At 42.8% G+C, this 13560-nt stretch overlaps 1 protein-coding gene across 1 annotated transcript in view; it reads left to right on the top strand.

Moving 5' to 3' along the window:
- Positions 1–13560, top strand: part of RIPOR2 (RHO family interacting cell polarization regulator 2) — a 69398-nt gene that overhangs the window by 18807 nt on the left and 37031 nt on the right.

Raw genomic sequence — 13560 nt, 5'->3', positions numbered from 1 at the left:
TGTCAGGAACGGCTTAGCTAAGGCCGGGCAGCCAACTCACTTTGACTTCCACAGCATCTTTCTATACGTACCTCAAATCAGAGCAGAAACTGTGCATTTTCTTGGTCACAGCTGTTCTGCAGCTTTATTTCTCCTCCTCTGTGCAAATGCTGCTCATGGCCATGCTTATCTGCACTGCACCCAAGTGGGCTGTGTGGCTGGCTAAGGGCTGGCTTAATCCTGCCCTGTCCCATCTCACAAAGCTGGTGCTCCGGCTCCTGCTCCAGACAGGTATTTCAAGGGGAGAGAAAGCGGTGGGTACCAGGTAATCTTCTCTGGGAGTGGGCTTTACCCCCGTTTGGCAACCTAGGGACAGCTACCATGTCAAAACCTGGTCTGCTTTCTAGAACACCTTGAGCTCCCGTTTTACAGCAAGTGGCCAGCAATTTTATCTCAGCTTTCATAGAATCACAGACTGGTTTAGGTTGGAAAGGACCTTTGAAGGCCTTCTAGTCCAACATCCCTGCAATTAGCAGGGTCATCTTCAACTAGATCAGGTTGCTCAGAGACCTGTCCAACCTGACCTTAAATGTTTCCAGGCATGGGGCATCTACCACCTTTCTGGGCAACCTGTGCCCATGTTTCACCACTCGCTGTAAAAAAAAGTGATTCTTGTATCTAGCCTGAAGCTGCCCTTTTATAGTTTAAAACCATTACCACTTCTCCTATCACTACAGGTCTGCATCCAGGGGATTTGGAGTCAATCCCTTGAGTTTCTGCTCTTCAGTTCTATCTTTGAAGTGCTTTCGCTGCTGGGTCTGGTGCTGTTGGGAAGAAAGAGGATTCCCCCCTCCCCAGTCTTATCCAGGTTAATTAGGGAACTGCAGCAAGGCTCCTGGAACTGGGTGTGTTCCAGCCTTGATCAAAAAGTTGGTCCCAGTACACACTGCCCTGCAGGATCCGAAAGGGGCAGAAAAGGGCAGGTTCCTTGGTGCTGTTGAATTGCTTTTTGGCAGCCAAAAGTACAGGCCTTGCCTTGGTCTTTGCATCCAGACTTTGCACCTGGTGGCCTCAGAAGAAGTGAGTCCTCTAAGCATGATGCAAGTAACTGGCTTTTTTCCTAAACTTTTTTTTTCTTATGTCTTTTTATGTTACAAGGGTATCCTGAAATTTTACTTCCCAACCAGCACAAAAGAAATGACGGATTAGAACAGAAGTATGTGAGCATCTTTCTTCTTTTCAATGAGAGGAACAAATTGAATCTGACAGTTCCCTGGAACCAGTGCAACACATGAAGTGGTCACAATAATACATTTTATCTTCCAGCCCTTTTAAATCATCAGAAGCTCTCTGGTTTCTGATGCCTCCAGTAAGCTGACCTTGGCTGGCAGAGCCAGCCACCTCATTACTGCTGTCCCAGTACTCACAGCCTGCCCTCTTTCCTGGCCCTCTAACAGCCCGATTAGCTGCACAGCTATTGCTTCCCGGGTTGTGCAGCCTGCTGCTAAACCCTTCAATGACACGAGAACTGTTTCGAGTAATCCCTTCTGCAAGAAACTTTGGGTTTATTTAATTAAAAAGTCTATCTGCAACACCCAGAGATTTGTCAGATATGATTTTGTCCTGAAAAGCTCACCAGCAAGAAAATTTTGAGCCACCCATCAACTCCAAAAAGCAGTTGCAGGAAAAAAAAAATCTAGTCATCACTGAGGTTCTGTTTTTAGTTTGTGCCTTCACCTCTACAAAACACCAGGCTAGACTGACCCTATCTTTTACAATTAAGGCTTTTCTATTTGAGCTTACAGAAGGAAGAAACTCATTTACAGTGAAATCTCTGAGACAGGCAAATAAGTACCTGTAAATAGCTGCGGGAGGTTCATGTTTCAGCAGACAAGGTTGAACACTAGGCAACGTTGAACACCGCAGCTTCCTTTCTCTTTCCCCAAATTAACATCTTGCTGTCTGAGCAGCCAAAACAGCTTGATTTTTTTCCTCAGTGAGGTGTCTTTCTTCTTTGTCAAATTTATCTTGCGTCTGCTAGAAGACTGAAGCTAAACAGAAGTAAAAAAATTTTGCTTGTAGTGAATGCACTCCTTGAAGATGCCTCAGAAATCTTGGGAAGTGGAGCTTATGCTTTCGGTGTTGAGGTGGTGGCACTGGTCCGTGGTACTGCTGCAGGCAAGCAGGTGGGGCAGAGACAGTGTAGCTCTATATTCACAGGCTAAAGAGTATTTTCTAGCTGTATAAGGTTAGGAAAAGTGCCTTTTCCATAATTAAGCAAATTTACATCCTCTGTTGGTGTTTAATTTAAAAATGTTTGGTTTTAAAACTTTATTGTGGTACAGAAATAGGGTCGTATGTTACAGGTTTGTGCAATAATATCCCTGCAAGTAGCCTTTGGCCAGGGAGTTTCTCTGGGTTGGGACACACCTTTCTCTACACTCATCCCTGCAAGCATCACTGGATCATGGTAGGAAGAGCTATCCCTGTGCACTGTCCCAACCGTACAGGCATGTCAGTGGGTGATGATGCTTTTGAAAAGCTGCCAATGCTCAATTAAGTGTGTAATGTGTCCTCCTGCGTGACTGATTGCTCTTTCCTTGTCTGGCAAAATACTGTTCTGTTAATTGAAAGAAGGGCTTGGGGTTTCACACAGATTTGATTGTAGGATAGGAAGCTATTGCCTCTGAGGTGCTCTTTGATCCATGAGGCTTTTTCCTGAATTCAATGTGACACTTGCAGGCCACATCTACTTAGATATACAGAAAATCCTATGAATAAGAATAGATGTCTGCTAAAGTAAACAGAGATGAATGTTTACATTATTAGATGTTCAGATTAATAAAGCCAAGAGCTGGAAATGCTCACTAAGTCATCTGTGCTTTACAAAACCAAACTGAAGCTGTATTAAAAATGCTAAGACTCAGCTGAGGCCAGAGAATAATCAGCTTAAAATTCTGCCTGCATTTACTAAGATTCTTCTTTCTTTGAAATCAGAGGGAGACACTGTCATCATCTCCCCAGATGGCAGCTGGACCACAAAGCCTTATTTCCGTCATGCAGGTACTGGACTGGAAGTGCTTGCAATACATTTGATTTCCATGCCCTACACTGGAAACATAAGCTCCCTGAAGATTACATGGCTTTTCATCCCAGCAGTTATCCAGCAAGAGGCTGCCTTGCCCCCCATTCTTTCCTAGCTCTACTCTTAAAAAGAAAATCTTCCTTCCTGGTAGAGAAGGTGGCAGGAGTGGATCGTGTAACAGCTTCTACGTTAAATCAAATGCTCTATGCAGGATTTCTCCACCCACTGTATTTCTTGCAGGCGTTTCGTGCTGCCATGAGGTGAGGAAAATAATTGCTTCCAATGGCAAATCCATGATACGCCCTTTTCCTATACCCTGAATGATGGTCCATTAGTGAATTGGAAAATGCATAAATCTCAACAGAGAAGGAAAGGAGAAAGGAAGGGCAGTGGAGGACAAGCTATGGGGTCTTACCTATAAGCTTCTCATTAGCCTGTGATGGCCCTGGTAGGTCTTTCTTTCAAATGGCAGACTGTGGAATAGCAGTGATGTGCCAAGATGCGCTGCCTTAATTTGTGCAATGAAAAGTTACCCAAGATAATTACCTTGTAGTTCAGTGACAATAAATGCTGTCAGATGTGTTCAGTTCATGCTGGGTTTACCACTAATGTCTCTCTGTCTGGAAGACTCAAATGGTAACTAATCCTGTAGCGTGGCTAGAGCATATGACATTCCAAACTCAAGATTTTAATTTTTTTTATGTCCACTACAGTTTAAATTTACCACTTTAACCTGACTAGATCTACTTGCCATAGATTTAAGGGTTTCATCAGGTTTTCATTAGGATTGTCCGTGACAGTAAACTACAGGCAATTGGGAATGGTCATGGGCAGGAATGGCAAACGTCAATAACCAGCTTCTATCTGTGGCATTAAACTCCCCTGTCCTTTGAAGGAGGAAAGCACACTAAGGCTGCTTTGAGAATGGTCCGTGGTCCATGCTGCTTCCCAAAATATGCACAGTAGTTGTGTGAGAGAGCGCTAACTGGCCCAAGCCAAATCTGTGCCAGTGACTGCTCAGTGTAACCTCCTTTGTCCAAAGAAGTAGAAAGCCCTTGAAGAGTCAAGAGACAATAGCTTTCCTGTACTGAGAAACTTAGTCATAGAATGGTTTAGGTCAGAAGGAACCTTTAAAGACCGTGTAGTTCCAAACCCTGACTATGTCTTGGGCCAGGACACCTTCCAGTAGACCAGGTTGCTCAAAGCCTCAGCCCAAGTCAACCTTTAATGTTTCCAGGAGGGGCATCTACATCCTCTCTGTTGTAGATGTTCCAGTGTTTCAACATCCTCACTGTATAAAGTTTCTTTCCTGTATCTAGTCTAAATCTACCTTTTTTAGTTTAAAAACATTGCCTCGTCCTATCACTACAGGCCCTGCTAAGAAGTTTGACTCCATCTTTCTTACAAGCCGCCTTCCAGTACTGAAAGGCTACAGTCAGGTCTCCCTGTAGCCTTCTCCAGCTGAACAGGACCAACTCTCTGAGCCTGTCTTTGTAAGAGAGGTGCTCCAACCCTCTCATCATCTTTGTGGCCCTCCTCAGGACTTGTTCCAACAGGTCGATGTCTTTCCTGTGCTGAGGGCCCCAGGCATGGGCACAGTATGTGATTTGGGGTCTCACTAGAATGGAGTAGAGGGCCAGAACCATGTCCCTTGCCCTGCTGACCACGCTGCTTTTGATGCAGCCCAGGATACAGTTGGCTTCTGGGCTGCAAGTGCACATTGTCGAGTCGTGTTGATGGGTACTGAAATGAAATGTGGTTTCAGAAAGCAATGGCAAGGAGAGCAGTATTCTGTAAAATTCTAATTTCTTTTTTCAAGTGGTTTCTGGAAACATTAGTGTGCCTACAAAGCTGTCCTGCTTTTTCCAAGAGGGACTCTTTCCCTAGTATAGACTCCCCTTATCCCTTTATCCTCTTTCAGATGCTTCTCACAGATGCTTTAATGCTTCTGACCTGAGATGGTGGTGTTTTGTGAGAAATTTAGGCTTTTTGGTGGTATTAGATACATTCTCCTGTGCCTTCAAAAGTTTTGGAAACCTAAAATACTGTAGCCAAAATAATTGCAACCTCTGCCAAAACTTAAATTTTCTAAAAGTTGTATATGTAGGATTTCAGTTTTGAATTTTAATGAACTGAAGCCAAGAGACAAGAGAGTTGCATCAGAGCATACAGCGTCTCTGGGTTGTGCATGGATGGTGTTCAACTAGCTACTTCATGTACTAGAAGAGAGCTTTAGACATATGCAATAGCCAAATATAAATGAAGTAACACAGGACTTTTATGGCAATGCTCTTGAAAGGGCCACACTTAAAAGGTGTCAAAAAGATTAAATGAATCTGTTTATGCAGTGCTTGTCCAGCTTTAAAGATCTTCTGTCCTAGGACGTGTAACAGTGTATCTTCAACAATATTTTAGTAAGTAGTGTGCCATTATGACACACCTTGAAATAGAATGATCGTATAAACATCCAAAGAGTTTTAAGTAACCCTAATCCCATGTATTTAAAGAGGAGCAGCAAAGCGTTTTTATCTCATTAGCGACTGAAAGGATTTGACAACAATGATGTTTTACTTTCCTTTCAGGGATGAAAAGCCTGTCTTACTTGTTTAATTTAGCTCACTCCTGCTTATATTAGAGTGTACCTGGAGTGGATACCAAGTGCAGCTACAGTTTGTCTGTCTTGGCTGAAGCATAACAAATAATCTCTAGAGCAGTCCACTGGTTACCCAAATCATCCTGCATGTGTTTGCTTGATGCATTTACTTTCCTGCAGATGCAAAGAGATGGTATCCTCATCTTGCTGTCCTTGTGAGTGCTGCTACAATCTGCGTCAAATGAGGGTTCTAAGCAGCAAAAATAATGGTGCAAAGTAATTGAAGAAGCACTCTTAAGGACGATTTTCTGTTAAACGCTGCTGGGGCATTACTTTTCTCTCCTGCCACTGAGGAGGTTTTTATGTTCATTCCTTACACAGTCTGAGAAAGTGAAGCCACTCTGCTGCTTACACTTGACAGGCAAATTTAGGTCACTGCTCAGAGTCAGCATGGATTTTGCCGAAGCACTCCCACTGGAGTTGCGTCCATTGACATGAGGGCTGATTTAGCCAGCCTGCATTTAGATGTTACTCAAGGGCTTGCCCAGACGTTATTGTTGGTCATCAAGGTACAAGGGAGACCACCAGCAGCACTCTTGGGTTCCTAGTCCTCCCCTGATGCTAATGCTTGCAAAAGTGGGCAGTAGGTTAGTAGTTTTTTGTGACCTGAGATGAGAAATTAGAATTCCACCCAATGTTATGCAGTCAGCCAGGCATTGTTTAGTGGCATATGCTGAAAGAGGCAGAGAAGTAGCCAGGCTACTGCTAGGTGGGCACATTGCTACAGCCTGTTTTGCATCCTGCTAGTCTTGTTTGGTCCTTGTAAGTTACTCCTAATATAGGGATAGATAATAGAGCAGCACAAAGCTTTCCAGCTTCACTGCTGCATAGCATTGCTGAAATGAGAGTGTGATTAATTATGTGTGCAGGTCACTGATGCTGAACTGCTTGTTAGAGATTTTGTGCAAGGTGGATTTAAAGCATGAGAAGATCATTGTCAGTTGCGTTTCAGAAGTGCTTTTTCTTTATATTACTTGCTGTCACTTGGAGGGCAGTGGGACTTTGTTTCTAATTAAATCTTACATTGACATAAAGAATTATCAATGATGACTAGAATTAGAGTTGACTTCTAATCAAAAATAATTCTGCATACTGGCATGGTTTTGAAATGAATGAGTGTCAGATCTAATTAGATGGTCAGATTCTGATCCCTCAGCCACACTCATACATACTGTTATAGGCCAAATTTTGCTTATTTACCTAATTCCAGCTGAATATGATTGCTCTGTGTCTCTAGTGCTGTATGGGAGCAACATGAGGAAGGGCTCCACGTGGGCTCCTGTGCATGCTCACCCCAGTCATCTGTGTGAAACAAACATTGGAACTGAAAAATTAAAAGGAGGTCAGCTGCCATGAACCCATCTGTCATATGCAGGAGCCATTTAGAATCAAATTTATTTTCCCTGGGTTTATTACTGTGAAATAACTCATTTACATTTCCTTAGGTTTTTGTCACATGCTCTACTAAGGGAAAGGAACAGTGTAAGTCTTTCTCTGAGGGGAGCTTGTGCAGAGAAAGAGGCAGTTTGTGGCTCTCCGGCAACAAAAAATGGGGAAACAGGGCATGTGCTGAGAGCTCTGGTAAAGTAGTAGCTACAAAAAGGGGAGGAAGAAAGCTAACCACAGTGCGAGACAAAAAGGGTGCTGCTTTCACCTTAGCCACTACAAATTCTTATTTCTGTGTTCTAGTGAGATGTTGAGAATTGAAGCCAAAGGGATGTTTTGCAGTAAAAATAAAAGAAGTTAAAACTCCCCACAACTGACTTTGGCACCTAGACTAGTGAGAAAGATTACTTGAATTTATGGAGCTGTATTGTGGTGGGAGCCTCAGGTATCAGGCCCTATACATTTACATCACATATACTTACCATTTTGCTCTTGACCTAGCTTGTTAGATATTTTTCTTACTGTTACTATTGCTTTTTGGTTTATGTATATCATTTGCGTTGGGTAGGAGGCACAGAACAAACAACACGAGCTATTCCAGATGGTAAACAATTTCTATTTCTGCTCAGGATGTCTAGTGATGAGCTAGCAAATAACTGTAGCATTTGAGTTGAAAATGTTGTTCCATGCAACATTTAAAATATTCTTACAGAAATAAGACCATAAAGTCTTCCTATTAGTATCAAGTTTTTGGAAAAGTATTATTTGAAACAAAAGCTAAAATTTGAAATACTAACATTTTCTAGCTAAAATTTTCATGTATTAGAAACAGGTAATGGCAGAGATTTCTGCATGACAAACTAAAGCTCCCAGTTATGGGCTTAAGAAGAGCTTTAAAAGACACATGGGTTGCATAAACATTTCTTTGCTCGTTGTAAAAACCGAATCCACCCAAATTGAAGGTATTAAAATATGGCTAATAGAAAAATCATTGCAGATGTCACTGATGGAGATAAAATAGTCAGTGAAAAGTGCACGCAAGCTTTCAGAGAGGTCACACTGGATAGTCAGTGCAGAGGCTTGGATGTGCATGGTGGGAGAAGAGACCTGCCTCAGCAAACACAGGTTGAGCTGCAGTGGGCTAAACTAAGATTCTTGTTGCTACAAGAGATGGGGCAAAAGTTTGCCTCCTTGTACTAGGACAGGAATACATGGCTGCCAATGGCTTTGAACTCACTCAACTGTGTCCCAAGTGCTCCCACATCTCCCATTTCAAGAAAAGGGATCAGCATACCTCATTCTCTGTGCAGTACTGCTCTCCACAGCCATGCCATTAAGCCCATGTGGCTCTTTCTACACACTAAAATTATCTGAAGCTCACAGATCTGCTGCCCTTTCACCGGCTGATGTAGGCTTGAGAAGTGTTTTGTCAGTATAGCCATATGCTACTATTTAGAAATATCTCTTAGCCTTGGACTTCAATGGAAAAAACGCACATGATTTTGTTCTGGCAACCAAGAATAATTCTTCAGATGAAGTTCACATGTCTGTGCAACTCTGGCAAATGCTGCCCTGCACAAGGAAGAAGCAGCCCAAACACTGGGAGCATAAAACATGCCATGAAAGTCGTAATTTGTGTAAGTGAATGACCTGCAGAAGACACTCTTCTACAGGTTCTTCCAGGAGATCCTATCCCACAGAAATGTTCCTGACATGTACAGAAATTATGCGCTTGGTCACTAATGCCTAAAAGCTTTTGTCCTGAAAGTGTAAAAACTCTTATGCAAGAATTAAATTTCTTGTGAAAGTATTTACGACACTCCTGAGTGCTCTTACCCACATATTATTGTCAAATTTTCATATTAAAAACCCCACAAAAAGTCTACATTCTCATCCAAGATGCATACCTCTGTACCTTCCAGGATCTTAGGGAGCATGGAAACCATAAATTCCAGGTGGTTACTTGGGCTACTGGCCATGCTGGCTTCATGTTGCCAAAGTGATTGAACTGAATCAGAAGGAAGAAGTTGGAAAATAAATATTAAAAATTACTAGACTTCAACTACGAGGCTACAAAAACAAGCAACACCAGCTGAAGTTACACTGCATGAGCTCGGCATTGAACTGTGCCTGTCTGGGAGGAGGATGTGAGTTCTAGAGTATAATCAGTTTCTTCCCTTATTTAGGTTATTCTTTAGGAAATGCATGCTCCTAAATATCATCTTACTCTATTTAGAAGTATTTACCTTTGTAGGCCAATCAGCCAGCCTGATAAGTAGAACATAGGCTTTGACACAGGTGAGGGGAACATATTCTTTTCTTTTGTTAGTCAAGAAGATATCAGCTCATTTGTCAGACATACCCCAGATTTGTAGCAAAGAAATGTTCCTGGCGTGCAAAACACAATCAGTTGACTTCTGCAGCCATCTACTCACATTAGTTATTGGACCCCTTAATTTTACCTTTACCTAAATAATTATCACCAGTTTTTAACAGACAGCCTGCTGACCACAGATGAGCAGAAGAATCAACATACCATTTCACTGGAGTGATCCCTGGATCCAAAATGGACCTTGAACCATGAAAACAGGAAAAAAATATTATCAAGGATCCTTTCAGTCATTGACACCTTTTCCGCATTCTTATTTAGTCAGGGATTATATATAATCCTCAAGTGTCTTTGAAACTGCTATTCCATGAACCCTCAGCTGCAGACAACCCCATAACACCCTACAGCAAACCCCTAATTGGTAGTTAGTGGGGGAGGGAGGGAGCAGGAGGAATCGAGAGCTCCATCACCATTGGTGTATTGCAGCTTCACATGGTTGCTAGCACCTACCTGGCAAACCCAGCTTCCTCTCATCATCTGGAGAGCAAAAAATACCTTCTCAAGATTGGTCACGGGGAAGAAGCAAACAAAAAGGGACTGGACAAAAGGCAGTCTAGATTTAGCAAATATGTTTCTGACTGAATTTCCCTTCTCTTAGCGTGGATCAAAGGCCACACTGTTTATCAAATATTTCAGCATTGTGGGAGGTAGAGGTCTGTGCTGAGAGTGATGAAGAGAGGGCAGCTCTGTGGAAGTGATGGGCTTGATGGTCCCTTCCCCTTTAATTAGCTAGCCTCAGCTGTTTCCCCATTTCCAGAGTGAAAGGAGAGCTGAGAGAGAGAGAGACATCATCAATTATCTGCTGTTCCCTGCTGCAAGCTGTCAGTGAATAGGACAGAAGAGAACTGATAGGATTTCATCTTATCCCTTGACTCACTGATGGCCTCATCATTCAACTGCCATGCACTTAGCAGGGGCAGTGCTAATTACATTAATTATACTTCTACACAGGACATGCTTATATTAGCAGTAAGGAGACTGATGTCTTTTTAAAATGCAGCATCTGTAGTACATTAACCATATAGATTTAAAAGTGTAAGCATACTCCATGCATCCCCTGCTGAGGTGGATGTTGAATCTCAAAAGCATTTAATACCATTTTAGATGTGCAACATGCTTCATATTGAGAGCAAAATTTATACTGTATCTAGACAACAGTAGCATTATATCATAGAACTTCTAAATGTAGTCTTAGCAACTTGATCACTACATTGGCATAGCACTAAAATCCCCTAGTACTGTTCAGCTGTGGGGATACCAGTCAGGTCACTAAGAGATCTGGGTAAGTCCTTGTGGGCTGAGCCTTGCTGTAGTTATACTAGAAACTATATCCATGCATATAATCATGATACAACTGTACTATTAAATTCAAAGGCAGGTTTATTTAGTTGATAGCACAGAGTCCTGTGAATGGTGTAAAGAGGCAGGAAAATTAATCCCCCCAACAAAGTATATCACAACAATGTGACAGATACTCATCACTCAGAGTATATTTGCTAGATGTAGGTATCATAAATGATCCAACAATGCTGTGTCCACGTGCAGCCATTGTCTATGTGAATCTGAGCTAAGGGCCTGCTGCTGCATGACAGTCAGTGCAATTTTGTGAGGTTGATTGGAAATATCTGAGATGTCAGCAATGTAAGTTTAAAGAACAGATTGTTTTTGTACAATAGAGTCAATTTCTAACCAATGGAAAATAACTGAACAGAACTGGGTGATTTCGTCAGTTCTGACTGTTACCTCCTTGTATCTCAGTTTTGTTCTGTACAGAAATTAAACATACATTATTCACCAAGACTATATATAATACATAGGGAGAGGCCACAAGCCTTTCTGGGCTCTTAGTTCTGAGAGTTTCATGCAAAAGCAAAGCAAAAGTAGCTCCAGGCAGGTCTTTAATTTGCATTTCAATTGCATTTCTTGCAACTCTTTCTGGTATCTTGAGGAAAGTCTTAGCTACTAAGCCTTGCAAAGCCATCTGAATGCTTGAGCAAAATAAAGAAAATAAATAAGTGCATTCATTTTCCAAAATTACTTAATTTTTAAGTTTTCCCAAAGGAAAAGAAAACCAAAACAGTTCAGTTGTGTATGCACACAGTCACACATGGACACTAAGATTTTGTTTGTGCATTCACCTTCTGTTCACATTAAAACAGAAGAGACTCTTGGTGCAGAAGATGTTAGAATTTTGACAACAGTTTTGAATCTAAAGCAATTCTGGTTTTATAGCCAATATGGTCATGATTAGTACCTAAATTCAAGTTATTTTATTTGTCTTATTTTTTAAGGAATGGCTGATGTTTATGCAGTTAATTCTCTGACTGTCAGTGTTGTTTAGCTTCTACCCTCATAGGTTTCCAGATGCTGTCAGGGTATGTGTGTTAACCATTCTGTCAAGTGATGCATGTGCTGAACACTTGCAAGGGATTTTCTACTCCTTGTCTCTCTGGACCCGACTTTTAATGCAAATTCTTGTATGTCCATGAGAACATACAGATTGTAGCCTAACTGTCTTAAAGTTATTTGCAAAACCAAAGGGAACTTGCCACACAGACCCACAGAGTACTGTGATCAGGTGGTTTCTGCTGTGTCTCTCAGGAGCTGGTTCTTGGTGGATTTTGAGCTGTTAGGCATGAACTGTCATGGGGAAACACTGTATGCTGTCTACAGGAACATAAGGTGTGACCCTGGAAACTGCAGAATGCCTTCTGGCAAGTGCTGTGCCAGGTATCAGCAAGCCTGACCAGAGCTTTGCCTTGCAGAGGTGTGCTGAGAGCCTTACAGAGCTAGGGCTGAGTGTAGGGCTGTTCACCAAAGACTCAAGTATCTCCAGCTGTGGCTGCCACATGTTTATCCCTGTGTGAGTTAGCCAGAGTGCATCCACGCTGCCATTTCTTCTGAGGAGCAGCTGCTCCTGAGCATCTCTGGCTCCCATCCTCTCTCTGTCTCTCCTACCCGTGGGTTGCTGCCCAGCAGAGGTGCTCATGGTACTCATCTGCTGATAGGGACTTCTCTGTCCCAGAGTTTTATCCTTGCTGTGGTTAAACTGAGCCCTGAGCTGGATGGGCTGTATCCTGGTTAGGCCAGGGACGTGAATAGTTATCTGCTGACCAGAGTGGAGGGCAAAACTGCCCTTGGCTGCATCCCAAGTGATACCTCTGAGGCTGACCAGTCAGGGGGGCAGCCCTCGCTTCCAAAACAGAAAGATGTGTGCTGGTTTGGTTGTGCAATAGAGAACATCTCATTAGCAGTAGCACTGACCATGCTGAGACTGGAAGAAGTGTTTCTGGCAGAGCTCTTGCAGAAATATTCCTGACAAAGCAGCTCCTCAGGCAATACAGTCCCCTCCACAGAGAAGCAGTAGCTCGCCATAGCACCTACTGCCACCTCAAGGAATATTTGCCCAGCTTAATGCTACATATTAAATATAACTGGGCAGTGCACAGTGTTTCCACATGTATTTGCTTTCTGCAGTGAGTGTTTGCCATGCAGGCACCAGGTAGCTCTGCTGCTTATCTTTAATAAATATGATCAGGTGGAAAGGCTTACGTTGCAAATTTGTGGCCTTCACAAGTGGCTGCTTTTTTGGGTACTTGTCTGTGGGGATGAGAGGGTGGTTTAGACTTGCTGTCACCTCCTCAGCCACATAGGTCACAGTTTCGCAGAACATCAGCTCCATCTAGCACCTGCCACACTGTCCTGCTTTGGCTCCAAGCTCATCCCTTGGGCCATCTATTGGAGTGAAATGAACTGGGGCCATGGGGCAGGCTGGGTCCAGCTTTTAAAATAGAGAAAAAACTATTAAAAAACCTCCTTTTCATTTTCTGTCAGGTTATTTTTAAGCTGGCCTAGTTTCTCCGTCCATTTCACAGCACAGTGGCATCAGCAGCCTTGCTGACACCCAGGAAGGATGAAGGCAGGGAGAGGATGGGTAGTGCAGGATGGAGGAGTCAGTGTCTGGCACAACCCAATGACCAATGTCCTCTTCTCCACCATCCCATTTCCCCTCCTGTTCCCCGCCCTGCTGCCTGGCCTCTGCTGGCCATAGTACTCCTCACACAGATC

Source organism: Pithys albifrons, chromosome 4 (assembly GCF_047495875.1).
Source record: "Pithys albifrons albifrons isolate INPA30051 chromosome 4, PitAlb_v1, whole genome shotgun sequence".
Lineage (NCBI taxonomy): Eukaryota > Metazoa > Chordata > Aves > Passeriformes > Thamnophilidae > Pithys > Pithys albifrons.
This window is presented reverse-complemented; position numbering and strand designations above follow the sequence as displayed.